We start from the raw sequence: 5,000 nt of genomic DNA on the forward strand, positions 1-5,000 counted from the left end.
TATGAGAAGTATCTACAGGAAGAAAGGGACAAAAAGAAGACAGCTGAAGAACAGAGAAAGAGAAAACATGTCCTGGATGAGATAGAGGAGCTCAAGGAGAAAAAGAAGAGGATGAAACTGGACATAGACTTACTTGTGAAGTCAGCAGATGATTTTAGTATCAAAGCTGAAGAAACTGGACAGCTGACTCTTGTCACTAAGTCCAATGCTCTTAGAAAGGCAGCTAAAGATAAGACTCTTCAACAGCAAGAAGTTGAGGACAGACTAAATGGACAGTTGGAAGCTCTTAAAGGCTGCTGAAACATTTTGGTATCATTTTTTTGTCGAACAATGTTGCATTCCAGTATCTGTTTTTCAAAATTTATTTCTGTACCTCAGGCATAAGTGCAAGTAAAATAGCCAGTGATTGATCGTTTTACAAAATGTTGTTACAGAGACTATCTAAAAACTGGAATGGGTTATGAATGAGTGTTTTAGGTGGAAAAAAGGAGACAAAAAAGGTCGATTTATGAAATAAACCTTGGTCCTTGAAAAATAGTCCTTGAAAAGTCCTGGAATTTTGTTTGTCTGAAGTTGTACGAACCATGTTCATGGACAGCATCCAACCCAATAACCCACTTAATAATATTATAAAACATAACTGTGCTGTGAGGCTGGATAAGCCATAATAATCTGCGACATAAAAGTGAGGCGAAAGTCCCATACAACACAATTCGATTTAGGAATTTCGTCACTTATAAACATTCGTAATATGTATTTAGTAATTAATCAAAATTCGATATATTTTATATGAGCATAGTACAAATTGTAATAATTATGTTCATTATATACGCAGCTGTTCTTGACCACAACCTGTAATTCAGTCTTGACTGTGAGAGGTTGAAATAAACAAATCATTCATTCTTTTTAAAAGCGCGCGAAACGGAAATAAAACCTGCGGAAATAAATTGTCTCTATCTCGAAATTTTGAGCGGTGACCTATCTTGATATTTTGCATGCACGCGTATCATTCACGATGGCACTTTAAATAAAAAAGTTTCGGGGAAATTTATTTAGTACAATTTTCTGTAAACTATAATATGCCATTTTTTCGATGTATCTTAAATTCTACTAGATACCTTTTTGTCATACTCTCTAATAAGTTAAAGAATTTAGGGAGATTTCTAACAAAGAAATAAAAATAGGTCCGCAATGCGTACATGTGTGGCTTACGAAATTGAGCTGCTTTGATGGGGGAGGTTACAAATTAAAAGGATCTGTCTTGTCATTGGGTTTCTATTAGTAGAGCTAATATCTGATTACGGTTAGTTTTCAATATTGTTCCTCTCAATCAATAAAATAAGATAATTGACATACATCCCTCCAGAAATGCTTATTTTCAAGATGAGGGTTATTGGGTAAAATTTTATGGAGGTGCCATTTTGACAACAGGCAAAAGAAAGTGAAAAAATGTCAGCATCATGTCCTATAGTGGGCTGATAGATTCAGTCATGATTTTGTTTACGTAACCAAGTGGAATTGAGTTCTGAGTTTGTCCAGGGCAAGTGTTGTGAAATCAACTCCAGAGAAGCATTTCGTAAGAATGTTTTTGGCATTTTGTGTAACAGCGCAGGAGCACAAAACTTTGCAGAAGGGCTGGGACATACAGGAAATGATGTAACCTTTGCTAGAAGCCACATTGGGAGCTTGATTTGGTTTGAATGTACGACTAAGTTTTGACAATACATGCATGTAAAGTATCACAATGCTGAATTTTCAATAAAGAAACACAGAAAAATTTAGTTGATGTAAGTGGCTGTGGGGTTGCAAGTGGAAGAATTTGGGAAAAAAAGATAGACGCATAACAATATCTGAACACAAGCAATATTTTAATGAATCATATGTTGAGTAGTGCTTATTAACATTGCTAATAACGTTTAACCCAATAAGATTAACCATTTTACCTCGAGGTTTTAAGAAAAAGTTCAACAGAATTCAATGTACAGGGAGGTTCATGATGGTATCGTATGACTTTAAATACCAGAATCTTTGAAGTTTTCTTATTATGGACCTTGTAATTTTATGCCAGTGTGTTTACCAAGTTCAAGCTATGTGGAAACATGAAATGAATAGATGAACTTGACATCATGCAAAGTGCTAATCTACTGTACAAAAAGGTCCAAAACAGACATTGTGAGCAAGTGTAGTACACAAATTGGGTAAACCAAAACATTACTTCATTCCACATTTTGTATTGTCCAACAACTTGTTTCAATGTTGGTAAATAAAAGACATTCATGTAAAGCATCGATATATATCATTAGCATTATATTCCAAAAACGATTCTTGAAACGCGACAATGCATCTTTTGTTTTAAGGAAATTGTCATGAGAGCCGATTCTTTATCGGTATTGTTCAACAGAGATTCCCTTGTTACTTACTTCTGACGAAATCGTGGGCTAGCAGACTCTTGTCAACTGTGTGTGGGTGATTCGTCCAATTCGATTCAACAACAACAGCAATGACAACACAAGCACAGGAGAGTCTCTTTTGCTTTGAAGTAACTTCAGAGCCTTTCAAATACTTTCAGAAACTTTCAGATATTCAAGCCGTTAAATGTTGGCTTGCGAGAGTCAATAATGACTCGTAAGTTTTCATGTGGCGCAACCTGTACCAAAGGTCCAGACCGTGAATTGAAATGTTGCCCTGTGAGAGCACAACTCCTCGCTGTAATCCGAACTTAGAAAACAAGCCGACTGTAGGAAAGCCGCCGTGTAAAATCCAAGCAGCAAAGAAGAACGAACAAGAGGCTCTAATTAGCCTATACTCATGCGCTGCCAGGTTAATTGTACTTTCGTGGACAGTTTAATAATAATAATAATAATAATAATAATAATAATAATAATAATAATAATAATAATGTAAGTATTGTAGATTATGTGATCATAAAAGTATTATAAATATAAAAATAAAATATAATAATAATAATAATAATAATAATAATAATGTTTTTTTTTGGAAAAGCAATCAGTTAATACAGAAATTACTAAAAACATAAAAATATTCTGTTCCAATTATAAAAAAGAGTTCAACTTCATTATTCATTTACATTAAGAACAAAAATTAATAATAATAATAATAATAATAATAGTAATAATAATAATAATAATTTTTTTTTATTTTTTACCTATTTACAGTAATTAAGAGTGCGTGGTAAAAAGTTCTAAGAATAAAGAAAAGAAAATGTAAACAGACTAAACAATTTGAAACGTATGAATCCGTAAATGTCCCCTTAAGAAAAGAAAAAACGTCAATAAATAGCTCCTTATAATAATAATAATGATAATAATAACAACTTTATTGTACATCACAAAACAAGATATATAGGTGTTACAAGAATGTATTTGAGAGAAGTTGCTCTTTATTGTGTGAGTTCATTGACCTATACTTTTCATCTTTATTTGAAAGAGTCTGTTTTTTTCGATGGGTCCATAGACCTGTACTTTTCAAAACAATTTGAAGGAAGTTCTTGTTTTTTCTCTGGGTCCATTGGGCTGTAAATTTCTCTCCTCTTTCTTCCAGTTTGCTGCAATTTCTGAAGTAGATTTTTTTTTTTTGTTTAAGTTTAATGTGCTTTATTGGCTTCCTGCATTACAATGGATTACAAAAACGGTTACCTATATCGCTTAATCTACTTTACATTGGTTTCAGAAGCACTGAAGTTAACATTTCTCTTATACATGATTAAGTAATTTCATGTATGGTTTTGCGCTTAAACTGGGAGGAGCATTTATTGTAGCTAATATCTAAAGCTTTCTATTCTGTACTTAAATAAAACTTTATTGACAAAGACAGAAAGGTGAATAGCTTGGTGTTACATCTTACTGGTGTATATGTAGTATTTCATAAATAGGATTGTGTAATTAAATTTCTTCAGTATTTCTTTTTCATATGGGCCCGATGTGATACCAAATAGTTTCTCTTCAATTGTTGGAGCAAATTTTGAGTTGTTGGCGGCGTTAAACCATTCAATTACGTTGTTTACGAAAATCTTTACGCATCGGCAGTTAAGAAAGGTATGGCCAATTGAATCCTTCTCACCACAGTAGAGACATTCATCGTCCGTTTTAATACCATATCGATGAAGCTCCTTTTTAGTAACTACAATCCTACGAATTAATTTAAACTGGAATTCTTTCAATTTTGTCTCCTTACAGACGCTCTTTAGCCAGGAATTTTCATCAAGTCTTATTATACTGTTCCACTTCATTGGGCCAGTCTGACTGACACTGTGAATTTTCTGGTTTAGTTAACCGTAGAAGTCTCTAGTTTTAACATTTTCCAATTGTATTTGTGTAGAGTCGTCTAACTCAAACAGGAAGTTATTTCTTATATAAGGTTTATTTGTCAAAGGCTCTGTATTTCTTGCTTTGATTACTAAGTATTTTGGGATTGCGCTGGTAACTTGATAAAATTGGAGAAAATTCGTATTGCAGTTATACTTGTTATGAAATTCTTGGAAAGACAGTAGCTGACCATTACTGTTCAGTAGGTCTCGGATGGACAAAATATTGTTGTCAAACAATTCTTTGATAAAAACAGGTCTTCCTCCGACGAGAATTTCCTTATTATTAAATAGGACCATATCTTGCATACCATCGTAGCTGTAGAGATTTTTTAGTTCATTGAGAAAAGTAAGAATATCTTTGTAAAACAGGGGGAGACCACTGTCTATATATTTTACGTCATAATTACATCTCAATGGGAAGTTCAAACCTCCAATTTTGCTAAGGTAATAATTTGGAATCGTTTTCCAATTACTTATTTCTGGGGTCAATAGCCTTGGGATCCAAGCGAGCCTCAGAGCTTTAACCATAGTTTCGATGTCTGTTATACGTATGCCACCTTTTTCTCGACCTTGATAAAGCCCAGCTCTTTTGATTTTATCTCTTTTATTTTTCCATAGGGGATTGAACACTTTTGTCTTAATTATCGGAGTTATTTCTTGAGGAACATTGAGG

The sequence above is a fragment of the Montipora foliosa genome, chromosome 3, assembly GCF_036669935.1.
Source record: "Montipora foliosa isolate CH-2021 chromosome 3, ASM3666993v2, whole genome shotgun sequence".
Lineage (NCBI taxonomy): Eukaryota > Metazoa > Cnidaria > Anthozoa > Scleractinia > Acroporidae > Montipora > Montipora foliosa.